The sequence below is a fragment of the Polypterus senegalus genome, chromosome 7 (assembly GCF_016835505.1).
Source record: "Polypterus senegalus isolate Bchr_013 chromosome 7, ASM1683550v1, whole genome shotgun sequence".
Lineage (NCBI taxonomy): Eukaryota > Metazoa > Chordata > Cladistia > Polypteriformes > Polypteridae > Polypterus > Polypterus senegalus.
This window is the reverse complement of record NC_053160.1, coordinates 36,813,737-36,840,973: the sequence shown is the minus strand read 5'-3', so window position 1 is coordinate 36,840,973 and position 27,237 is coordinate 36,813,737. Positions and strand designations below refer to the sequence as shown.

The following is a 27,237-nucleotide window of genomic DNA, read 5'->3' as shown; positions in this document are numbered from 1 at the left end:
TGTTTTGGACTCCAACCTGGTAACAACTCAACAAAAATACCCATTTTTGGGTCATAATATACGGGTGGCTGCCCCAACCTTTTTGATGTCCGTGGACCGTTATTGTGACTCAGGTATAAGACAGTTCAACCAAAACAATTCAGTAGTACTCAGTCAGCAAACTCAGTTAGCACACACAGTATATATAGTAAACAGATTATAGTATATTCAGAAAAAACAAAAAAAACTACTGACTTAACTTATAATAAACATGAAACGCAGGAAATGCTGCCATCTGCATACTGCAACTAAGCATGTGGAGGACCGCTAGGCATGCTCGGTATTCTGAAAGGATGCGAGTGCAAATCAGAGTTAACAGGTATACCTGAGAAGTACTTGCTCTAGTGTGAAAGATTTGTTGAATTTCAGTGTTAAGATGAATAGCTTTTAGGTACATGTAGGATAAGACTTCTTGGTTGTATTGTCTGCTTATAAAAAGGACTTTTATTTTGGGAATTAAAGCATTATATACCGCGCCTTGGTCTAGAGATATCCATATAAGGTAATATGCTTATCCAATATTACGTGGATCGCATCAGACTGTTCTTTTATATTGAGGCTCATGTTTGAAATAAAGTAGTTGTCAAATGGATTTGACTCCAGACTCTTGTTAATTTCTGTTGGTGGTGCCCTGCACCGAGTTACTTACCAGTACATGCCACATGAGAGAACACCCATGTTGATGTTTGTCCAGTATTCTGAATTACGATATCGACTCCAAATCATAGGTTTCTAAAAGTGGGGGAAAAAGTGACTTAAATCTGCTGAAGTGTCTGCCAGCTGATGTTAAAATGTAAAAAAAAAAGCATTTATATCACATTTGTGTTTTAGATTTAAAAGTACAAATAAAAAAACACACCTTTCATATCCTAAAAAGATCCAAAGCCTTTCATTCAACCATTAAACACTAAAGTCCACAGAGACAGGAGAAGAAGGACATAACGTTTGGGGAAAGATGATTAAAGAACAAAGAAACACACTTTTTATATTCATTGCTATATTACATTTTGCTTCTTTCAAATTGCTTCAGAGAAACATACTTCCTATTAAAATGAACCATCGACTCTTCTTCGTTATTAGTGTAGTTGGAGTACAAGAGGCTGGAGGAGGACTTTGACTTGTGGTGCAGCCCAGCATCAGCAAGACAACAGAGTTGATGGTGGACTTCCAGAATGTCAGAGAGACCTCATTGGAGAGGACATGGAAGAGGAGCACCTGCGGGTTCGAATAAACAGCAAACTGGACTGATCTGACAACACAGTGGCACTGTACAAGAGCAGACTGTACTTCCTGAGGAGACTTGGGTGCTTTGATGTATGCAGCAAGCTGTTGGAAATGTTCTGCAGTAGTCAATGTATTATTCTGGGGGATTCAACTTGAGCTCAAACAACACATACAGTGGGACTTCGAGTCACGACCGTAATTCACTCCAGAACTGTGGTCGCAACCCGATTTGGTCGTGACCAAAAGTAATTTCCCCACTAGGATTGTATGTAAATACAATTAATCCGTTCTGGACCGTAAATATATTTTTTTAAAGATTTTTAAGCACAAAAATAGTTAATTATACCATAGAATGCACAGTGTAATAGTAAAATAAATGTAAAAACCTTGAATAACAGTAAGAAAACCTTGAACAGAGAAAACTAACATTGCAAGAGTTCAAGCTATAGCCTTACGAACCGCTCTCTGTAAACACTTTTTTAATGAGTTTTAAGCACAGGGAAAAAAATTAACATTTGAAAAATCTGTAAACTAACCATAAACAACCAAGAAAACTAACCTTGCATGAGTCGAGTTCTGACAGGACGGAAGTGAGGAGGAACTGGGTGGAGAGGAGATGATGGATGAGCATGACAGTGAGGCACTACAATGGAACAAGGGGATGGTGCAAAAATGCCAAGTGCTTTTATTAAAATCAACAAAACAATAATCAAAAACAATGTCCAAATTAAATAAAGTGCAGTGCTTTCAGAATCCTACAATAAACAAATCCCATAAAAACAGAAGTGAAGTGGAGGTTAAAATCCAATAGAAAAAAGTTTTCATTAAATACAACGAGGTTAAAACAATGCTCAAAGCAGTCTCTTTAAAAACAAGCCGGTGCATTCTTCAACTGCCTTCTTGGCCTTACGCGGCCAGCCATCTTTCTTCTGGTCACTCCAGCTCCTTGATCGCTCAGCTGGAGTGACCGCTTCCTTTTGCCACACCGAGTGTCGGCCAAAACACCCCTGCTTGGGCTCACTGTCCAGCTACCTGCCTGCAAGCGCGCGCTCGCTCACTCACACCGTTTCTTTCCACACTGCTTCCTGCTTATCTCTGTCTTTCTTTTCTTTTTCCTCCCTTTAGCTGCCTTGCGCTTGTATTTATGAAGAGGACGTGGCAGCTGTAGCAATCAACCACCACGCCCCCTTGCTAAACTGCAAGCACACAGATTATTTATTTAAAACTGGCTTCTTGATGTGAGCTGTGGACCCGCTATACCACAAAGAACCTCTGCGTGATGCACGTCTGACTGAGAACAATGTACTGTACAAGGAGAGACTTAACATGTGCGTAAATCACCAGCGTGTAAGAACTGAAAGAGAAACGAAAAAGAGCACAAAGAGTTCACACCAAATGCACAGGGAGAGACTGAACACATGCGGAAACCATTGGCGCTTACGAACAGGAAGGGAAACTGGCTTGTTTGTCACCCAAATGTGCGGTCGTGAACAGGAACCGGAAATTGATGTTAAATCAGGCAGGTTTTCCTGTATTTGGCCTGCAGACATAACAGATGTAGGTTTAGAGCACCCCGCCATCCCCTGGTCTGGTGGGTAATTACCTCCACTTGGTCCACCCAGATCCTTACTAATCGCACTTATGTGACTATATATATATATATATATATATGCCACCTCTAATGCCATTTTGTACATTTCTAAGGGGGAAATTTTAAGCCACAGAGAAAAAAAATAAGGGTATGGTGAAATGGTGTATTTTGTGATTAAGGTTGGAAATTTGGGCTTTAATATCAAAATTTCCACTTTAATCTCATAGTTTACCTTATCATTAAAGTAGACCATTGTAAATGTCATCTTAAAGCCAACCCAGTTGTTCATCGCTACGTACTTCAGCGGAATATTGTGTAACTGTGGCAGGCTTGCCCATTTTATAGGTTCCCTTGCGGCTGGTGCTGAAGCTGCTCAATCGGTTGATCGAATGCCCGTATGTACTGCTTCTGACTTACTGATGAAGTAATTGCCAGGCTGATGCCACTTGTCAGAGTCCTTACAATACTTACATGGCGTGCGCCTGTATTGTATGTACTCAGAAACACGCCTATAAAGAGCTTGGTTAGCATCAGCATGGCGCTGGGGCATCCAGAAATTAGTACAGAGTACATCATTGTATCTTTGATTTATCAAGGTAAAGTTAGCTTGACAAAATGCCAAAAGGACAGAAAAGGACAGCAAGCAAGCAAAGACTTGAAGACACATTTTTGTTTGTTAAAAAGAAGAATAAATAATGTGTGACGAGTAGGACAGTGTCATCAGATGTCTCCTTCATTTATATACAGTTAAACCTTAATATTCACAAGGTGGACATGGGGCTTCAGATGTTTGCTTCAATCAATAATGTGCTGCCTGAAAGAGCCAGTGTCCATGCAAAGGCTTTACAGGTACAGCAAGTTCAGCTACAATTTCTCTCCTTTGTTTTTCTCTTTTTTTCCATTCTGTCGTGGTATGTAAACACATAACATCAGACGGCAGTGGTGAAGAGTAACACATTGCCTTTACTTTCATTACTGTACTTGAGTAGGTTTAAATAGGAATTTGTTCTTTAAAGTATTTTTAAATGCAAATTTTAAAAAAGTATATTTAGCAACTATTATACTTTGTTACATTTTTGAAGCTGGTTGTTACTAAGAACAATTGATTGCTTATGTTCAAAATACAAAGTATGCAATGAACAATTAAAATATAACTGCATGTAAATATTTCTGGGGTTATAGGTCATCATGATAGTCGAACGTAAAGTGTTTTACCAAATGACCTAAAAGCTGTGCCGGTGTCTCTGGCTGTATCAGAAAGTGAATCTCAGTATATCGCTGAATAGTCACCAAGGGGATTGGTCAACAATTGTTAAAAACCCCACCTTGAAATCTGGTTTTGTTTTCTGCACGTAGATTACCTGTGTGGTGACCCACTTTGTGGAGAGCTCTTGGAACAGTGGCAACACCCTTTATGAAGTAGAGATTGGGCATCCCTGGCCAGTGCCTTTGAGAATTTTGAAAAGCCGGATTCTCCTCTGCTCGATGATAGACAGGTTTATAACTCTCAGAGTCTGTTAGAGTACAACACGTCCTTAAGTCCTGGGATGCATCGGGTTGCTCTCCTCTGCACAGCTTCAAGTGCTGCTATGTCTTTCTTGTAGCGCGGTGACCAGATCTGCACACAGGACTCCAGATGGTGTCTCACTAGTGCATTAAATGGTCTGAGAATAACATTTCTTAATTAATATTCAACAGTTTCTACAATATAACCAAACATTTCATTTGCCTTTTTAACTACTTCTGTGCATTACTTAGATGATGAAAATGTATCAACATAAACTCCCTAATTCTGTTCAGAGGTTTCTTCTTTTAGGACTGTTATGAGGTCTTGTATTTATAATTAATGTTCTTTTTGTCCATGTTTAGCGCTTTGCTCTTTTCAACATTAAACAGCATTTTCCTGTTGCTCGTCCAGTTCTGAAACTTGTCCACGTCTTTCTGGTTTGTTTTTGCTCCCTCCTCAGTACCTGCTATTCCTCTGATTTTAGTATCATTTGTAAATAGTTTACTAACTATACTAGAAACTGTCATTAATAGAAATCAGAAAAAGAAACAGTCCAAGGACCAACTCCCAAAGGAGGCCACTGATGACCTCCACTCCATTCTCCTGTTGTCTGTACTCCGGCTTACACATGAGTGCAATATTTGACAGATTTTGAAAACTGAAATGTAAAGTTCACAAGTGAAATGCAGGCTGTGAATTCAGGATCAGGCCTAAGTGTTACTGTTTAAAACGAATTTTAGTGATACGTCTTTTATGGCCAATTTTACACCACTGTCACATGTCCTCATGAGGATACATAGAAATGGGCCATTTAACAAACTGCAAAAAGTGAAATGAAACATTCATAAATTAAATACATTTTGTAAACTTAAGATTTGGCATTAAAACTTCCGTTTTACAAGGAATTAGAAAGATACGTCTTCCCTGGACAACTTCATTCCATTTAAAATTTTCAGTTTATATGCTTTTATTCACGGGGATGTACAGTGAGGAAAATGTTGACAGGTTTTGAATATCAAAATAAAAAAAGATGCACTCATTAATTTCTAGCTGTAAATTCTAGAGTAGGCACCAAAGTGTTTCAAGAAGAATTTGAATGATGTTATTCCTGGACAATCAAAAACTTGTATTCCTGTGTCTTCTTAGGGAAACATGGATATTTATAATTTGACAGGTTGTGATAAAAGAAATAAAATATTGACAAATGAGGTGCAGGTCTTGTATTTAAGCTCAGGTTTATATCTTATTCTTTGAAAAGGAATGAGAATGATAGGTCATTCCTGCAAAATTATTAAGTATCAGGCTACTTTTAACTATAAAACAAATAACATAAAATGTCTCCGTCTTTGGACACAACTTGTGGTGTAGAATCAGACTTGGCTATACAGCTCATGTTCATTACTTTGTTAATAAGCGTTTTCAAAGTACCTTTCAATGTACTGTAGGAGAAACATCACAATTTTTTTTTGTTTTGTTATTGTGTTTTTCTTTACGCACACTAATGACAACACATTTAGATATTACTTTTGGATGTGTGTGAGATGTCCAAATGTTAGACAGTGTTGACAACTTTACAGCCATTTTTGAAATTATTTACTTTAATGATGAAGCCTTATATCTCAAAAAGGGACATGTATAAATTAATATTTTCAAAATGTTTGCATGTAATAATTAAATTTGGAGGGACTGCTTGGGTTGGTGCTGTGTGCTGCTTGAAGAGCTGGGGGGAGTTCACTTTTTTGTTCAAAACTGCGTGTGAGTTCTGGTTGGTGGTTCATGGTTTTGAATTTTAAAAATATCATAAAAACATGCAGTTGGTGGTTATAACAGTGTTCTATACAGTATTAAGAGGGACAATTTACTCCAATCATGTTTAGGTTACTACACTTCTCAGATTTATTGTTTGATATATTAATTATTTTTTAAATGTTTTTACAATATTGTCATTTTTAAAGTTGGTATTTTAAGGTCTTCTTGAAAATTTCAAATTCGAATTGAGGACAACATTTTCTAGTCTGCTGACATCGGCTTTATGCTTATGGCACACGTTTGCTGCTGCTTTTCTGTGTAAGTGGACTTTAATCATTAAATACTCTTGCTGACCGGTGGCTTCAGGCACAGCTTCTTCATTATAACAACGCGGATCTAAATAGATAGCACACGGCTTTTATGGCGTGGAGGGTGGCATACGAAATACAAAAGAAAGGGCCGACACACCGCGGCGCTCATGTAGCAATGTCACTTTCAGGAGCCCCTTATTTAACATTTCAACTGAGTAATTAACACGTCCCACCACGCATTTAACTTCGCGTAAAGGTGCGAACGGCCGCAGAATTCACACCTGAACCTCTCAGATGCAGGGGAGGCAACTCCATTAAATTCTGTGAAAAGACGAGTTAATATAACACACCGAGCCCAGAACCTCGCCCTCCAATGTAATTCCGTCTTTCTTAGTCGACCACCCAAACACGCTGTGCAGATTCAGCAGTTTCTCGTATACGGCGTGAAGATAATTATAAGATTTAATTGCACACAACATATCAAGCTATGGTTAAAAGTGAAATATAATTGTTAGAACCGCTGGTTAAGTTGATCCTACTGTTTTTTAATAAAGGGAAATCCTCACTGTGTTCGTAACATGCGGACCTCTTTCACTTTCTCCCATTCTCACTGTCATCTCGATGTTCTGTAATGACACTGGGCATTAATAACATTTTAGTCAGCTCTGCTTGTATCCATCAGTTTGTAATGAAACAAGGTACAACTGTTTCTAATAATTTCCGAATTATGCTTTATTCGAGAATTGTACAGAAGATTATTTCCATTAGGCTACTCGTTTTTTTTCGCAAAGATGTTGCTGCGTTTTCCAAACTGCACGAATCTACCTCTGTCGTCGAGCGAGATATTAAGCGACTGAAGAACTGACCAGACGTTATAAGGATACACGTCATTCTGTTTTGTAAGATTAGTACAGATGTTTTAACACTGGCAGAGGGTAGCACAGAGCTGTCATTCACAACACCCGGATCTGCGTGGGGTTTGCACGTTCTCTTCTTATATTTGTAGATTGATTGGAATCAGCAAGTGCGTTTATATGCAAACACATAACCGAATTGAGATGAACAGCTCATTAAAGTGCTTATTTACATGGGTAAGTCATCTTCCTTTGTCAAAATACTGACATCTTTCAACTGCACAAAAAAATGTTATAAGTCATTATTTGTTAACATGAATTCGAAAATAAGCGTGAGACCTGTGATAATTTCCTTGTGCTTTACAAATATCCATCCATTATCCAAACCGCTATATCCTAATTATAGGGTCACGGCCAACACAGGACGCAATGCAGGAAACAAACCCCGAGCTGAATCGCCAGTGCACCTAACCTGCACATCTTTGGACTGTGGGAGGAAACCGGAGTACCCGGCGGAAACCAGGCCAGGGGTGGGGGGACACAAACATGACACTTGTCAGGGGCCCGAGCTAAATAGGGGCCCACCTTTTTCGAGTTTTTTTTTTTTTTTTTAATATACGCACATATTTGAAACACGAAAGGGGCCTGAACTCTGTCAGCTGCCTGGGGCCCAGAATTTCCTAGGTGCGGGCCTGTGGAAACCCACACACACAAGGGGAGAACATGCAAACTCCACGCAGAGAGGACCCGGGAAGCGAATCCAGGTCTTCTAACTGCGAAGCATTAGCGCTACCACTGCGCCACCGTGCCGCCCCGTGTTACGGATATGCTTGTCAAATTGACGCTTTATTTATAGGTTCTGTTACCAGATTGCACGCAGCACACTTAAAGGACCTGGCACATGTGCTTCTTGCCTTGCACACATGGCTGATGAAATAGTAATAAAGCCCGTTTTTTTAACTTCTGTAAGATGTGCGTTTCTCGTTAATTTAAAAAGGAATCAGACGAATTAACATACATTGCCTTTATTGCGTTACCTTACTGTTCCTGAGTTCAGCACTATACGTTCATCTTATCAACATAAACATCTGAAATATTGGGACAGATTATTTCAGCCAGGAGAAGCAATAATGCAATCGCCTTAACATTTGCATCTGGAAATGTATTTTGATTTGTGACCACTAGGGGGCATCTCAGACCCCCAAACCTCAGACACATTGGCACCAACAGCTGTCCGGGTTCAAAAGATTGTTTTTGTTTTCCTTTATTGTCCTTACACTATTGGCGTCATTTCCATACATACTCTAAACACACAATTATTCACAATTCTCTTGCTTTTCTTACTCTACTCCTCACTGTGGAGCTTTTTCTCTAATATGCTCATTGATAGTGCACTTGACACGGTGAGCTCTACATTAGATATGGGGGTCCTCCCAGACTGTCTAAAGACTGCAATAGTTAAACCCCAGCTCAAGAAAAATAATCTTGACTCCTCAGTCTAACAACTTTAAACCAATTTCTAAGCTTGCTTTTTAAAGTAAAATTCTAGAAAAAGCCGACTTTCAGCAGGTACATGATTACTTAAGTCAACATAAACAAGTTTCAGTCAGGTTTTAGAGCAAATCATAGTAGAGAAACTGCACTGGTTATACCTGTAGGTGAATGCTAACACAGGCCACGGATTGAGTGAATTTCCCCTTGGGATTAATAAAGTATCTATCTATCTATCTTGTTCTAACACCTGAGCACAGCACTTGGCACCACAGACCACAGTATTCATATAAGTCAATGATTCCGCATCATCTTAAATTGGTTTTGGCTTATTTAACAGGTAGAAATTTGTTTGTTAGTTGTAGTGTTTGTACTTTAGATGTCCATGATATTGTATATGGTGTACCACAAACATCTATTCTGGGCCTGCTGTTATTTTCAATCTATTTGGTTCCATTAGGTCAGATTATCTCAAAGCACAAGGTGAACTACCACAGCTATGCAGATGATATGCAGCTTTACTTATCTACAGAATCTGATGACCCAGACACTCAGGGCTCTCAGATTCAATGTCTTAGCAGTATTTCCAAATGGATGAGTAACTTTCTCAAACTAAATTGAGGAGAAAAAAAACCCAGAAATCTTAGTGGTTGGTAAAAATAGAATTAATGAAGGTCTTAATAATAAACGTCATCCCTTTGTGTTAAAAGTCTAGATGTAAGTAAAGAATTTAGTTATAATAATAATGGACTCTGACCTAAAATGTTGTATATTAATCAGATTACTAGGACTGCTTTTTCAAGATGATGAGAAATTGATTCACACTTTTGTTTTATTCGACTAGATTACTGAAATGCACCCCTAACAGGACTACCGACGAAAGGCAGCATTTAGTGCAGAATGTAGCAGCAAGAATCTTAACTAGAAAAAGAAAATCTGAGCACATCTCACCAGTTTTAGTGTCATTACAATGGTTACCAGAGTCCTTTTGAATTGATTTTAAAATGCTACTAATGATAGATAAAGCCTTAAATAATCTTGTTCCTTTCCTATATTTTGGAGTGCCTGACCCCCAACAGTCCATATTGAAACCTTCAATTTTTTAGTAGTGATTTGCTTATTAAACCCATTAACGACATTTTGCTGTTATGTACCAAAGATCAATACTTTACCAACTGAGATACAACAAGCTAACACTGTGAATCATTTTTTAAAAATGGCTAAAGACCCATTTTTTATATTTGGCTTTTTTTTAAGTTTAGTTTTACTTCTAACAGATAATACATGCATAGACTTATCATCTGCTTTAATGAATTTGCAATCTTTATTAATCTCAACTTTTTCTGCTTTCTTTTCTGGTCTCCCTTTGTTGCATTTTCAACCACCACCACCATCTGACCAAGGAGGCACTGTGCATCCAGTGATGCTGGAATGAAGGCAAGTGCCCTGGCTGTCCAGAAAGCCCACGGATGAAGTCTGGAAACAATGAGGAGCAACTAAGGAACATTTATATCAAGCAGGACTTTTTCTGTCCTCTCCTGCCATCTGACCTCATCACCAAACTCATCTTTAGAGACTTAAAAAAAATTCTATATCTTAGGACCATCCTCTTCTCCTCTATTAATTAGATATCTACATATTGCTTTATCTTTTGTATGTTACTTACTCATTATTTTTTGTCCCTAATTTTAATTTTCTTTTCTTGTAACCTGTTCTTTGACATTTTGTAAAAAACTTTGAGATACATCCTGTGTATAAACATGTGCTACGGTAATGACTGTTTTTCTTGCTGTTGTTGTTCCTATCCTTCTCCTTCCAACTCTGACTCACCTGGAGAAGCATAGCAGCTCCTCTTCAACCTGAACCCACAAATACTTCTGGTATATCTAGTTTGCCCCCTGGAAGCACTTCAGGGTCAGCAAGAACTTCTCTCTAACCAGGGAGTGTTCCCACAGTAGCGCCGAAGGACCCCAACAGGGTTGCCCACCAGAACTGCAACTCCCATGCAGCCCTGTTAGTGTCAAAATGGAAACCAGGTAAGTTTAATGCTATCAACTCAGGGAACACCTGCCAGTGGAGGGACTGAGTGTTTGCTCCAGTGTTGAATTGTGTTTTAATGTGCCAGGTGTACCCGAACGTTGCCACACAATCCTAAGAGTTCCGTCTGTGTGAATGTTTTACTGTTGCTTACATTTTACTCACCCATCCTTTAATGTTCTCTGGTTGTCCCTACTGACAAATCCCACTCAGCTTCATGCGTCCTGTGAGAGGTAAGACTTTGTTACTAGTTGGTGTGGCTGCTTTGAAAGTGAAACTGAGGGTTTTGCGTAAGTCAGTTCCAGCGTGTAACTTTAAATGTCACACTGCTTCAGCTGCAAGTTACTTCCTGATTTTTTTTTAATGTGTTATGTCTCCGAGATGACCTGAGGCGTTGTATCAGATTTCATCAGAGTGCTTTACAAACGGAGGCTGCATTTACTGTAGTTCTGGAACGAAAGAAGAACATCATTAGTGTGAAACAAATCACATGTTGTGTATGTTAGGACTTGCAGTAGATCTCCGATCCCAGCCAAGGCAGTGAACCTGCAGTTATTAATCTCCTGTTAGAGTCACAAGTCCAAGTAGTTTCAGGGAATCAATGGGAGGTCACGAGGCTTTATTAGCAGCATCCAAATTGATTTAGGTGCTCAACACTGCAGCCTACCAGTATCAGCAAACACCACATGAACTTGTCTGGGTGGCACTTTGAGGGGTGTGTTCACAATTCTGTTTTCTTTTGTAATTCTACAACATGAGTACTGACATGGCATAATGGATTTATGGAAGGGCACACAGAGAGGAATTAGCAATTGGATGTGCATCAGCACACACAATTACAGCCAGTCACCACATGGCCTCTGTGTCATGGCTGGCCTAATCCCATCGCTGCTGTCACATATTTTTCCTTTGGGCTGCTTCATTTCAGAGCTTGCAGGTTAGCTTCGAAATACTTAAGATGATTGTTAAATGGACTAGAAGTCAGTATGGTTCATCCATCCATGGATTCATTAAGAAACCTACTTCATCTGGCTCACAGGCAGAGGGGCAGAGCTAGCAGCATTGTGTGCAACATAAGAACCAGACCTGGATGAGGTGTGTTGTCACAGACATTCACATACACCACTCACTCATGTGAGTCCACAATGAACCTAACCATAAGGCATTTGGACTGTGAGAGGATGGTATGGAGGCACTGGGAGGACATGTAAACTTCACAGTGACATGGCCCAGGCTCTCTTGTTCTTTCAGCCTTGAACCACTCACACCTCTTGGGTCACAGGACCGTTAGACTCTGTTCTGTAATTGAAAAGCCCCACGCTTCAGTCTCAATACTGCTGTCTTAGAGAACATGAGCAGTTGAGATGGTGGTGAAGACCTGGGCAAATTCATGAGCAGAGACATTGGGGGGCACACTGTCACCAGACCAGGATTCAAATGTACGTACAATTATGTTCTGAGATAGGTGTGGAACTCACTTCGTCATCTTAAAGCATACAAAAATTCTACAGGGAAAACTTACCTTTGATTGTCAATCAATAACTTCACACGGATGCCGGAGTCAGACATATTCTAAATGGCTTCAATACATTAATCCCACTCAGAATTTGTTCCTTGCAAGTCAGGAGGAGATTGACCAGATAATACAATAGAGGTCTGCTCATTAAACAAATAAAGGAGCCCTCAGCTACAAGGGCATCTTACTTGGGTCACTCACAGGCTCTCCATTTGTGTTTTAACATTTATCATAAAGTTACTAAGTCTCATTCTAAATAAACAGGATTATGAGAACTTAATTCATGCATTTATTTCTAGTAGGATTGACTACTGCAGTGTGGGGTTCACTGGATGTTCAAACTGTTCTTTATACAGCCTCCAGTTAATCCAAAATGCGATTGCAAGAATTATTACAAGAACAAGAAAATGCAAACACATCACTCCAGTTCTTAAATCCTTACACTGGCTCCCAGTTAAGTTTAGGGCAGATTTCAAAATCCTCCTTTTAACATATAAAGCATTAAAGGGCCAAGGTCCAGCTTACTTGTCTGAACTTATCGTGACTTACAAACCAGAGCGCACATTAAGATCTCAAGATGCCGGTCTGCTTTTGATTCCAAGGATTAATAAAATAACAGTGGGAGGTCGAACTTTCAGTTACAGGCCCCTAAACTGTGGAGTGGTCTGCCTGCTACTATAAGAGGTGCCCCGTCGATCTCAGCTTTTAAATCCTGGCTGAAGACTCACTACTTCCGTTTAGCATATCCTGAGTAGAGCTGCTGATTAACTGTACAAATTGCATCTCTGTTGTTAGTCATTAGCACTAAAACATCAGTAACATGGTAGTTATAACTTGATACTAACCCTCACCTATTCTGTTTCTGTTCTCGGTACTCAAATGTGGCACTTGGTGCCAGGGCCCACCTGCCAAGTTGTTGTGCCTGCCTATGGTAAAGTCATCCCTGTTGGAGGATCACAGGAATCGTGGGAAAGAGGGGTCCTTTCATCGGATTGGCTGGCCCAGCACTGTTTCAGCCGTGGAACGGCCAAATGGGGGAGGCAGCTTGATGTAGGAGGTCTCCAGGACTCTAAAAATATCTAAATCTTATTATAGGATATCATCTACTGTTAAATTCTGCTCTGTGCTTCTAAAATTTGTATTTTTATGCTGTATTAAGGATTTGTTCTGTTCTGTGTATTGTATTGTATTGACCCCCTTCTTTTGACACCCACTGCATGCCCAACCTACCTGGAAAGAGGTCTCTCTTTGAACTGCCTTTCCCAAGGTTTTTTCCATTTTTCCCTACAAGGTTTTTTTGGGAGTTTTTCCTTGTCTTCTTAGAGAGTCAAGGCTGGGGGTCTGTCAAGAGGCAGGGCCGGTTAAAGCCCATTGCGGCACTTCCTGTGTGATTTTGGGCTATACAAAAATAAATTGTATTGTATTGTATTCTGTGTATACAGTAAACATGTGCTACGGTAATGACTGTTTTTCTTGTTGTTGTTGTTGCTATCCTCCTTCCAACTCTGACTCACTTGGAAAAGCATAGCAGCTCCTCTTCAACCTGAACCCACAAATACTTCTGGTATATCAAGTTTGCCCCCGGAAGCATTTCAGGGTCAGCAAGAAAATCCCTCTGACCAGGGATGTTCCCACAGTAGCGCCAAAGGACCCCAACAGGGTCACCCACCAGAACTACAACTCCCATGCAGCCCTGTTAGTGTCAAAATGGAAACCATACCAGAGGGAAGCTACCACCCAGTATATGGAGGGAACACATGGCCCTAGGAGGCAGTCTCCCCTCTGTCTTTACACAAACTTCCGTTTTAGTATCCTGAACCAACCCCACCATGATGCTCTTCCATCCACATCCTTCTTTACCATTTATATTAACAGGACCTAAAACACAATCTGATAAGTCTTCTAATTTACACAACAGTAATTTTGACTGGTTCAGCTTCTGTGGCACAGTTGGTTTCATTTACATGTGGGGATCCTCTGTCCTCTGGGCCTGGACTTGACAGGCAGTAGCGCTAATGATCATGTCAGCAAGAGCAGGAAAATTTAATGCTGTCAACTCAGGGAACACCTGCCAGTGGAGGGACTGAGTGTTTGCTCCAGTGTTGAATTGTGTTTTAATGTGCCAGGTGTACCGAACGTTGCCACACAATCCTAAGAGTTCCGTCTGTGTGAATGTTTTACTGTTGCTTACATTTTACTCACCCATCCTTTAATGTTCTCTGGTTGTCCCTACTGACAAATCCCACTCAGCTTCATGCGTCCTGTGAGAGGTAATACTTTGTTACTAGTTGGTGTGGCTGCTTTAAAAGTGAAACTGAGGGTTTTGCGTAAGTCAGTTCCAGCGTGTAACTTTAAATGTCACACTGTTTCAGCTGCAAGTTCCTTCCTGACTTTTTTTTTAATGTGTAAGTCCCCGAGATGACACGATGCGTTGTATCAGATTTCATCAGAGTGCTTTACAAACTGAGGCTGCATTTACTGTAGTTCTGGGAGGAAAGCAGAACATCATTAGTGTGAAACAAATCACATGTTGTATCAGTTAGGACTTGCAATAGATCTCCGATCCCAGCCAAGGCAGTGAACCTGCAGTTATTAATCTCCTGTTAGAGTCACAAGTCCAAGTAGTTTCAGGGAATCAATGGGAGGTCACGAGACTTTATTAGCAGCATCCAAATTGATTTAGGTGCTCAACACTGCAGCCTACCAGTATCAGCAAACACCACATGAACTTGTCTGGGTGGCACTTTGAGGGGTGTGTTCACAATTCTGTTTTCTTTTGTAATTCTACAACATGAGTACTGACATGGCATAATGGACTTATGGAGGGGCACACAGAGAGGAATTAGCAATTGGATGTGCATCAGCACACACAATTACAGCCAGTCACCACATGGCCTCTGTGTCATGGCTGGCCTAATCCCATCACTGCTGTCACATATTTTTCCTTTGGGCTGCTTCATTTCAGAGCTTGCAGGTTAGCTTCAAAATACTTAAGATGATTGTTAAATGGACTAGAAGTCAGTATGGTTCATCCATCCATGGATTCATTAAGAAACCTACTTCATCTGGCTCACAGGCAGAGGGGCAGAGCTAGCAGCATTGTGTGCAACATAAGAACCAGACCTGGAATGAGGTGTGTCGTCACAGACATTCACATACACCACTCACTCATGTGAGTCCACAATGAACCTAACCATAAGGCATTTGGACTGTGAGAGGATGGTATGGAGGCACTGGGAGGACATGTAAACTTCACAGTGACATGGCCCAGGCTCTCTTGTTCTTTCAGCCTTGAACCACTCACTCCTCTTGGGTCACAGGACCGTTAGACTGTTCTGTAATTGAAAAGCCCCACATTTCAGTCTCAATACTGCTGTCTTAGAGAACATGAGCAGTTGAGATGGTGGTGAAGACCTGGGCAAATTCATGAGCAGAGACAATGGGGGGCACACTGTCACCAGACCAGGATTCAAATGTACGTACAATTATGTTCTGAGATAGGTGTGGAAATCACTTCGTCATCTTAAAGCATACAAAAATTCTACAAAGAGAACTTACCTTTGATTGTCAATCAATAACTTCACACGGATGCCTGAGTCAGCCATATTCTAAATGGCTTCAATACATTAATCCCACTCAGAATTTGTTCCTTGCAAGTCAGGAGGAGATTGACCAGATAATACAATAGAGGTCTGCTCATTAAACAAATCAAGGAGCCCTCAGATACAAGGGCATCTTACTTGGGTCGCTCACAGGCTCTCCATTTGTGTTTTATCATTTATCATAAAGTTACTAAGTCTCATTTTTATACAGTGAAGCAAAACTCATGGAATCTCAAGTGAGGAAATCCTGGACTGATTAGCTGCAAGGGCTGTGGCGTGCAAGGCGTTTCCTGAGGTGGTGACTCGGCTCAGGAGAAGATATAAACAGAAAAACAACCATAGGGTGACAAGAAATGCTGAAACATCATGGGATCCAACCTTTGAACCACAGGAGCACTGGGATTTGTCCTCCACCTGCTGCGTGACATGGTTGTTTACTGGAACTGAAGGTTTATTTGTGAGGGGTGGAAAGGTAATCACCTGCTTTTCTATAAACACAGATTGTGATAGTGGACTTCAGGCTGACGTGAGGCCAAACTTGTCTTTAGCAGCGGTCTTGAAAAACCCACAGCTGGCCTGTGCTTGCAGAGTCCTGATGGCTTCAAGCCACACTTCATGGTCTTCTTTACCTTATCACTGATGACTGATGACATCTGCTGCTGTGCAACTGCACTTTTAAGCAGCAGGCTTTGTTGAAACATATTGCTCATTATGAAAGGTGCGACATCAGACAAATACTGAGTGACTACCACAGAGCAGAAACTGGGGCCAATCAGGCCGTCAGGCAACTACGCCACATTAAATCATCTTTAAGGTACCGTTTCTCATCCATGAACCCCTGAAAATGAACACCACTATGAAAATGCAGATGCCCTCCAGGGTTTTCCACATTTTCTGACTGTTAGGGCTGTACGAGAAGGTCTTAGTTTGTCGTTTTCTTGATCTTGTCGCAGAGTGCTACCATTTTAAAGTTTCACCACACTCCCTGTGGACATGTTATATGTTGATTGGTACCTACTGTACATCATTGTCATGTATCCTCTGCACATGACCCTAATGACACTGTCCTCCTTATAAAAGGATAAGTGTCAGTGTGTCCGTCTCCGTGTCCATCGGGTTGCTATGTCACTGTCATTCCAAAAGATAATGCATCACAAATCTTTTTCTTCTTTTGGCTGCTCCCGTTAGGGGTCGCCACAGCAGATCATCTTCTTCCATATCTTCCTGTCCTCTTCTTCTTGCTATGTCACACCCATCACCTGCATGTGTTCTCTCACCACATCCATAAACCTTCTCTTAAGCCTTCCTCTTTTCCTCTTGCCTGGCAGCTCTGTCCTTAGCATCCTTCTCCCAATATACCTAACATCTCACCTCTGCACATGTCCAAACCAACGCAATCTCGCCTCTCTGACTTTGTGTAAAATGTTGCCAAATCAATATGTGGACAACAATGCATGACAAATATTTTTGGTAATAAAAATGTATTGCATCTGTCATTCCAACAATGCATCCCAAACATCAAAACTGTTTTTATAAATCCCATACCAATGGAATATAACAGAGACAGGGACACATACATGGCTTGGTACACTGCAAACATTAACAGTGAGGCCTACATTGATTACTTAGATTTCAAACCATCTTAGGTGGGTGACATAGCTAGTTCACCCATAAAAGGGACATTCATTTTCTACCAACTTAGATTTATGGGGACTATAAAGGGCACTAAATATAAAAGAAAGTTACTTAAAAAAGTGAGATGCTGTTGTAAACTTCTCCAGTTTCTGATTTTGTTTCCTGTGGTCTTTTTGAGAATGCGTAATGGTAATTGTAGTTTAAAGTGACACTTTAGAATAAGGACTACCTGAGAGCACCTAGGAGTTACTCCTGCGGCATAACAAGACCTTAAGAGATGCTTTGCTAGGTCTTAATGAGACTTGAAGACACCAATGACAACACTGCAGAACAGCGGCTACCTGGGCCTGGTGTTCACGTTCTGCGGCAGAATGACACCTTCATGGCGGCTATGGGGTGTGTTACTTAGCATTATGTGATTAAAGGATGGGCTCCAGCAAGTCCTTAGGATTAGGGGTAAGGGCTGGCCTAGCTTTATGGAGGTGACAACCAATTCACCTAGAGGGGCTCAGTCCTCTCACCAAATTGAGCAAAACACCTTGCATGTAGGGGCATGTAGGAAGGTCAAAGAAAGGGGCCTGTGCAAGCTGAAAATGGAGACAAATGTGGTCAATCAAAGAAGGATGGGAAAGAACTAATCCTATGGATAAAAGAGCCCACTGAAATCACAATTTATCAAAGGACAGATCCTGAAAGTGGCTTCATTTGCATGACAACGGCACAGGGATTGTCACAATGTCCTCCCTGCTGGCAGGCTTTCACTGCAAATGGAAATCAAGTACCTGATGTGGCTTGGAGCCTGCAGACCTTCACATCATCTCACTGGCCCATTGCTTCTTATTATTTTAAATTCACTTGAACGCTCTGAGCTAGCAGCACATTATTTTATGACAGATAGATAGAAAGATAGCAAAGGTGCTGGTACCCACTCTGCCTGATGCTGGATTGGACTGCGTAGGTTCCACAGTGATTAGGTGGGCTTCAGGATGGTGAATCTCAAGAGTGGACTCGGATTAATGCAGTGAACGTGATAAGTGATGTGCATGAAAGATCCCCGCTTTATTAATTCAGACTTTATTTACCACGCCAGGCCTGGCCACCCCAAACTCCGCGCCATGTCTCCACGCCTGTCATGATTAGTGTAGCCAAATGAGGTCCCTGAAGGCAGGAAAGGAGGAGAAACGAGGACGGCCTGACAGCTTCACTCTGTCTCGTGGGCTTCAACGTTGGCCTTGTGGTGTGCAGCTTTCAGTGCCTATTTATAACAGCGGGGAGCAGGAGGGGACCCCCTAGGACTTACAAGCATGCTGGTATAAATACATTGCATCAAAGAGTGTTGGTTCCCATTACACTCGAGTCTGGAAGTCTGACTGTGAAGTTTCTGCACTGCCAGCACTCTACTGAAATGGTGCTGGTGCGGGATGCAAAAGTCTGACATTTTCCAGGTTTGTACCCTTTACCTGCCAGGTAGAGGACATGGGGCCAAGAAGAAGGACATGTCCTCCTTTTGCCAGACATCTGGCAACTCTAGTCATGGTGTTATCTGCTCAGGCCCAATGACTCCCAGGGATCATTCATATCAGTGCAGCAGCTCTCCACATCTGTCTAGAGACCACCTGGGTGATGTCATTCTGACCACCTGGTCTACCCTTGGATGTTAGCAGGCAGCCATACTTAGGTCAAACATTCATGTTGAAAACCCAGGGGCACAAATGGGCACCCAATGAGCCATCTTTTCTGTGCAGCTGTTGGGGATCTTCCACAATTTCCAAATTTCATTCCTGTTCATTAATTCTCATTTTGATTCAGTACTTTGCATTTAATGCTTACTGGCTAAGACTGGCTAAGCATTAACATTTGCAGTGTACCATCTAGGTCAGGGGTGGGCAAAGACATTCCTGGGGGGCTGCAGGTTTTTGTTCTAACCCAGTGTCTTAATTTTAAAAAAAAAATCTTTGTCAATTATTTAATTTCATGGCTTGTTTGTGCTTTAACTCTGCCATGTCAGGTAGTTCTCATATCCTAATCTTTTTTCCTTTCTAAGGACATCCACATGATTTGAAGTTAAAACAGATGAGTAATTCTCAGTCATTCACTTTTTTCTCTTCATTTTCTATTCAAGTATTTAATTAAACAAAACAGTGCACAATAAACACACGCAGGTGTAAATGGAAACAAGCTTAATGGAGAAACGCTGAATTTCTTTTGTCATTTGCATCTGATTGCTAATAAGGGATGATTAGAAACCAAGACTACAGCTGTTTAAGACTAAAATAAGCAATAAGGGTTCAAAATCTAAACGAGTGAGACAACTAAAATGAAGCACAAGTGTTACTTGAGCAATAAGGACTTTTTATGAAGCAACTGGGTTGGAACAAAAACCTGCAGCCACTGCGGCCCTCAAGGAATGACCTTGCCCACCCCTGATCTAGGTACACACTAGGTATCTCGCAGTTAGGAGACCCGGGTCCGCTTCCTGGGTCCTCCCTGTGTGGAGTCTGCATGTTCTCCCCGTGTCTGCGTGGTTTTCCTCCGACTACTCCAGTTGCCTCTCACAGTCCAAAGCCATGCAGGTTAGATGCACTGACGATCCTAAATTGTCCCTGGTGTGTGTGTGCCCTGCAGTGGCTGGGATTGGCTCCAGCAGACCCCCATGACCCTTGCAGTTAGGATATAGCGAGTTGGATAATGGATGGATGGTGTACCATCTATTAGAATGAATTATGTAGTGCATGCAGTAGTAAAATGCATTGCATTTGTTACTCCTACAGACGGCGCATCACAAACATTTCTAATAATAAAATGCATTACTACAATGCTTGTGATGTGCCATCTGTTGGAAACACAGACACACAGCAACTAGACGAGCACAGATATACAGACACTCGTCCTTTTATTAAGGTGTATTTCTTCCTTCTGAGCTTTCATTCCAACTGTACCCTATTGAATATTTGTGATTATTATTACTTATTATTTGATTGATGCCTTTATCCAAGGAGATCTGCAACACTTGAGATACGATACGTTACATTTCTTTTGTTGCATTTGTTGTTTCCAGATTGAGCCCGGGCAGGTGACTTGCTCATCGTCACACCAAGTCAGCATTTCAAGCCCAAAATCTTAACCACTTATAAATACATGTTATTATTATTAAATGGTTTTTCAAGACTTTTTATGACAGTTGCCTTGCACTGAAGAAAATGGCTTTTTGAAGTCATTATGGTGAGTGACTACATTATTTTTTTTTCCATTTAAACACAAATGAATAATTACATTTTATCTGCTAGTCAGATTTTAGCAGTATCACCACAACTATTACAAGCAAAGTTTACAATTTATTCTGTAATTGCAACTACTTTAAAAAAGCCTATGATTTTTTTTCTAAAATTAATGTTGTTTACTAAATATATTTAGTCTTTTTTAAGTTGAAGAAATGAATTAACCCTTTAGCAATTCCAATGAAGAGAGCCAACTTAAATGCAATCTACTGAGATGATTTTGTAGCTAAGTAGGCCTATTGGGTATTACTAATATTTAAAATAGACATTTATACAACATCACTACAAACAATAAAAAATATAAAACCCTTTTCCATTCATTTCGGCTTATTGATCTTTTCCACGTAATTTAAATTTAATTATCACGTTGTTTTGGGCGCAAAGAAAAAGAGGCCTTTGCATTTCAGGGTGGGCGACAGGTTTGCCGATGTACTAAAAAAAATATCATAAATCATCTTCAAAAATCACACAAAATACACGGCATAAAAATATACACAGTATATATACGGTTGGTTACATTAGTTAAATCACCTAAAAGCGTATAGAGTAAATAGGCATACCGTGTTTTGAGTATTAAAAATTGTTCATTTTGAGTCACATACAGTAGGTAAATAATTACCACAATCCCGGAGGCTGACTACACTTCTGTAACAAAAAATAATTGACGTTTCAACGTCAGTCGTCTCAATATGGCATTCAAGAGATTTTTGTCAACAAACCTAGAAAAAGGCACCGTAATCACCGTCAGTGAAGTTACCTCACACTGCATACGGAAAGTAAACACCCCATGAAGGCGTTTTATTGTTTTTCAGCGTCGTTGATTTCGACGTCACCTTGTGCGGCCCAAACCCGCGCCCCACGAGCCGAGAGTTTCCCGTTTCCGCCCGCGCCTTCTTTCCTGCCTGCCGGCGAGGCGCGCATTCGTCAGGTGACGCTTGGGGTAGTGACGTCACGCTGTGGTGACGTAAGGCCAACTACAAAAATGAAGCAGTCGTCACAGTACAGAAGCAAAATAGAAAGAAGCTCATCAGGTAGACAGACAGGTGGAGAAGACAGAGGCGGATAAAAAGCAAAAAAAGTTCGAGATCCCCCCAGTCAATCATGAAGAAAGTCGTGAAGAAAGCCCCCGTAAAGATACCCGAGATTCAGACCTCGAGACTAGTTCAAGGTAAGAAATATATAAATGATAAAAAGTGACCGAACATTTTGGGCAGACCTATGAGGGGCTCCGGTGCCGTCTTGTGAGGAATCTGAGGCGAGGTGGCCCCGGTGGGACGAACGCGTTTTGAAACGTCCAGTGTGGGATAAAACATTTTTAAAAGTGGCATTAGGACGTTCCGGGGCGACGGGGATCGTCAACGACCGAGGGCGAAAGTGAAAGCGCGGGCCGGGTGTTCTTCTTTTCTCATCCCGCATAGCTCACGACGCAGGCGTGGGGCGCTCACTCGGTTATGTTAAGACCCAAACCTATACCAGGCAGGATCTAACACGGGCCGGGACGCCCAGCGGGCTGTGGGTATAGTGGGGGCGACGGGAAGTTCTTGGTCCATGTCAGTTGTCCCCATGACTTCCACAACCGACTTTGTGAAGTTCCTGGATTTTTCTATCGGCGTTTTTAGATAAGCATTAAGCCTGAACAAGACAACTTCATTACATTGCATTAAATACAAATTACAGAATATTGTACTAATGATTCACGTAGCAAACCACCAACTTAAGATCTGTGGATCTGCTGTGTTTCGTGTCTATTTTTGCTCTCTCTGCATTATAAAATGAACGGGAATGTCAGTCTGCCGTCCAGCCGCCATAGTTCAGCCTCACTGCTCATCTTTACACATGATGCCTTTTTTCCTTTAAGTATTCCATAGCTGCCCACAGCAGACCTCCGTGAGCCTCATAGAGTTTGACTGAAAGAGTGAATATCCAATCAGAGTCACCCTGTATGTAGTGAGTCTGTGGGACCACCTGCACGTTGTTTGAAAAAGAACATACAATTTAAGACCACTGCAGATGGAGTGAAGGGTCTGGATATTCCCTGAGCTTTTGACGTTTGACTCGTCATTCCTTAAAAGGCCACTGGGTGGTGCTGTTGTCCAAGTGACAGTAAAATGAAGGCACAGCGGACGAGTCTGCCAGGACTGAACCGCACATCCCTGTAAAGTTTAAACGATGAGGGGCACTCAGCAGGACTGTGGTGGTTCCACTTTGGACGGGTTTATATTTTGTAAGGCACATGTTAAAGTCAACTGGCGGCCCAGGGGTTTGGAGGGCTGTGGGCTTTTAACTTGGTGAAGAAGGTGCAAATGAGCAGCCACTTGATGCTGCTGTGATGTCTTAAATGAGACAACTGTTAGGTTGAAATGCTTGGTTACATCATGGCTGCCATGTATAAATGTGTGTGTCGTTAGAGTGGCAATCAGACAGAGGACCTCCTTTACCTCTCCTGTTGTCAGGCGCATGTTTGAATGCTAATTCTCTGGTGGTACAAGTCACTTTTTAAGGGACATCGAACCTGAGATGGGAGTTTGAACCTAAAGCCCATTAAGTTTACAGTTGTGAGGAGAAACCTCAAGTGGCAGGGGAGACAGAAGTCCGAGCCAAGCAGAGTGCTTTGGTGTGGTTCTGTGGTGGCCCCAGACATTTTCTGGGTCAGTAGCCGTATAGGAGGGTCCACAGAGGCTGCAGCTTTCTTATTGTTCTTTGTATTGTCCTTGTTGTGAGTTTGTGCAGTACCCAGCGTGTTTATCCCGTTCATTAACGGCTCTTCATTTTGTTTCATGTCTTTCAGGTAAAGAAGGTGTATCGGAGTGTGCCTTGACACTCCAGATCATCGGGGATCTCTTAAACTGTGAATACCAGTTTTTGAGAAATTGCGGAAAGAAGTGAAAGTGTCAAGATGGACGAAGAAGACACTTTACCCAATGTCCGGGTGGGCCAGACAGATGACCGGCTCTGTCCGTAAGCTTTTGAGCAGATGGAATAGAAGACCATTCATTATGGGACTTGCTCAGAGCATTCTGAGTCGAAAAAGAAAAAAAAAATGTACACCATATTGTGTGATTTTTTTTGAAGATGGTATTTTAACTCTTATTAATGGTGACTACGTTTTGTGCTGCAGTTGTTTTTAGCGTGATGAAGTGACTGTAAGCCGTCACCTTTCCTCTTGTGGGAAGCAGTGGAGTTGTGGACTGGGTGGGGGTGTGGAGCCATGGAGCAGCCTCTGCCCAAATCAAACATCTGTTGGAAGACGTGGCTTTGAAGACCTTGCTTGGCAGGAATGTGGACGCAGTGTATGGACGTCCGGCAGAGTTTCCTTTATAATAAGGATTTGAATTTGTTTTTTGTTACCTTTATTTATTGATACTGTTGGGTGCATTATGTATGAAAATAAAATATAACTTGGGTTGACAAATACAGTCTGCTGCCTTCCTTTAGAGTGCTCTGGGCAGGACCCTCAAGTTCGGTCATGGAGGTCCCCAAACACTGCAGATTTTCATTCCAACCTGTTTTTTTTAACCCCAAAATAGTCACCATTTAGCAGCGAATGCCACTTGCATTGGTGAACAGCATGGCTGTCGGTATCCTGATACAACTAAGAGAACAACCCTCATAGAAAAGGGGAATTAAAAATAAAATGACAAGAGTTAGGCATCAAAAGATATGGCAAAGAATGGATACTGTATATGTCTTCATTAATTTTGTATAAATGAAAACTTAACACTAATGCACTTTGAAAGCAAAATAAGACAAATAAAGAGACAGCCAATTAAACAATGAAATCAATTAAAGGTAAACAGCTCACTGATTGCAAAAACTGAATGAAACAAAAACCAGCAGCCACGGACAAACCCCCAGGACTGAACTTGAGAACTGCAGTGGTGCTTGAAAGTTTGTGAACCCTTTAGAATTTTCGTTATTTCTGCATAAATATGTTTTTCTGCATAAATACCTAAAACATCATCAGAATTTCACTCAAGTGCTAAAAGTAGATAAAGAGAAACCAGTTAAATAAATGAGACAAAAATATTATACTTGGTCATTTATTTATTACATATTTGTGAGTGGCAAAAGTATGAGAACCTTTGCTTTCAGTATCTGGTGTGACCCCCTCTTGTTTCCGGTAACTTCTGATCATTCCTGCACACCGGCTTGGAGGAATTTTAGCCCATTCCTCCGTACAGAACAGCTTCAACTCTGGGATGTTGGTAGGTTTCCTCACATTAACTGCTCGCTTCAGGTCCTTCCACAATATTTTGATTGGATTAAGGTCAGGACTTTGACTTGGCCATTCCAAAACATTAACTTTATTCTTCTTTAACCATTCTTGTGTGCTTAGAGTCGTTGTCTTGCTGCATGACCCACCTTCTCTTGAGATTCAGTTCGTGGACAGATGTCCTGACATTTTCCTTTAGAATTCTCTGATATAATTCAGAATTCATTGTTACATCAATGAAGATAAGCCGTCCTGGCGATACTACCACCACCATGTTTCACAGATGGGTTAAGGTTCTTATGCTGGAATGCAGTGTTTTCCTTTCTCCAGACATAACGCTTTTCATTTAAACCAAAAAGTTCTATTTTGGTCTCATCTGTCCACAAAACATTCTTCCAATAGCCTTCTGGTTTGTCCACGTGATCTTTAGCAAATTGCAGACGAGCAAAATATTTTTTGGAGAACAGTGGCTTTCTCCTTGCAACCCTGCCATGCACAGCATTGTTGTTAAGTGTTCTCCTGATGGTGGACTCATGAACATGAACATTAGCCAATGTGAGAGAGGCCTTCAGTTGCTTAGAAGTTACCCTGGGGTCCTTTGTGACCTCGCCGACTATTACACGCCTTGCTCTTGGAGTGATCTTTATTGGTCAGCGACTCTTGGGGAGGGTAACAATGGTCTTGAATTTCCTCCATTTGTACACAATCTGTCTGACTGTGGATTGGTGGAGTCCAAACTCTTTAGAGATGGTTTTGTAACCTTTCCCAGCCTGATGAGCATCAACAACTCTTTTTGTGAGGTCCTCAGAAATCTCCTTTGTTCGTGGCATGATACACTTCCACAAACGTGTTATGAAGAGCAGACTTTGATAGATCCCTGTTCTTTAAATAACACAGGGTGCCCACTCACACCTGACTGGCATCCCATTGATTGAAAACACCTGACTCGAATTTCACCTTCATACTAACTGCTAATCCTAGAGGTTCACATACTTTTGCCACTCACAAATGTGTAATATTCGATTATTTTCCTTAATAAATAAATGACCAAGTATAATATTTTTGTCTCATTTATTTAACTGGTTTCTCTTTATCTACTTTTAGGACTTGAGTGAAAATCTGATGATGTTTTAGGTCATATTTATGCAGAAATATAGAAAATGCTAAAGGGTTCACAAACTTTAAAGCACAACTGTATTGCTCTGGCGCAAATCATGTCCAGTATAGCGTTGTGTCTGTACTGGTAACAGGACAATACTGAAGTTTACCCCCCACCTCCTCACAACAGGCTCCCCATTCAGAGTCTCTTACCCAGCACAGAGTGGCGCTGTTCACATTCAACTCCACTGCGTGTCAAAGAGCAGGTTTGGGCTGATTGAGGAAGAATGAAGTTCTCACAAGGGCTGAGCACAACCTCCCTCCTCGAAAACTACAACTTCCACTATCAAAAATACCGAAATGCTGGTATTGTACCGTTTTGGCTTTTCTAGGCTTTTTCAGTACTGGTATATAACCAATCCTAGTCCAGCATCTCCTGTTGGCCTCTCGATGCATTTTACTTGCTGCTGTTCATTTATCCGTTTTTGGGGGCAGCTTCAGAGACAAATGAAAGAGCCAATGCTGACACTGATGAGCTGAGGCACCACACTGCAGAGACGTCCTATTAAATGTTACAGGGCAGCCATAAACGTGTCGTTTATAGGGTCACTACTCTCACGTGTACAGAGGACAGTGCTTATTATAACGTACAACACGTCGTCACTCTCCTGCGCCGAGATCAGGGAGTACAAACACCTTACTGCGGAACGTCCGTCGCCCTAACTTAAAAACCATTCACCTGCTATAAGACAGACAGACAGACAGCCAATCAGAGTTCGAGTCAGAAATATCACCTATGAAGTTGGAAAGTTCAGAAAAAACAAAGCTTCCTGAGTTCTTAAGGGTTGTGCCGTAACACTCATTGTTTATTACCAATCTAGATGTGCTACCCGTCTAAGACGTACCGCTCCTCGGAAGACTTTCCATGTCCAGAGACGGCATGATTATAAACTGTGCTGCTGATCCCTAGAGTGGTGACTAAAGAAAAAAAAATAATTAAATAATCCGGAGTGTGAGTGACCAACACTACTTTCCTACTAATCCCACAACATGTACAGAACACAGAATCAAGGCAATAGCTGTAATGAAATT

General features: G+C 41.3%; 1 long non-coding RNA gene across 1 annotated transcript; it reads left to right on the top strand.

Annotated features, from left to right (window-relative positions):
• Nucleotides 1-21,771: 21,771 nt before the first annotated feature.
• LOC120532474 lies at nucleotides 21,772-24,250 on the top strand. The gene is made up of 2 exons (XR_005634302.1): nucleotides 21,772-22,002; nucleotides 23,623-24,250. It is a non-coding gene; the product is annotated as an uncharacterized LOC120532474 (long non-coding RNA).
• The last annotated feature ends 2,987 nt before the right edge of the window (nucleotides 24,251-27,237 follow it).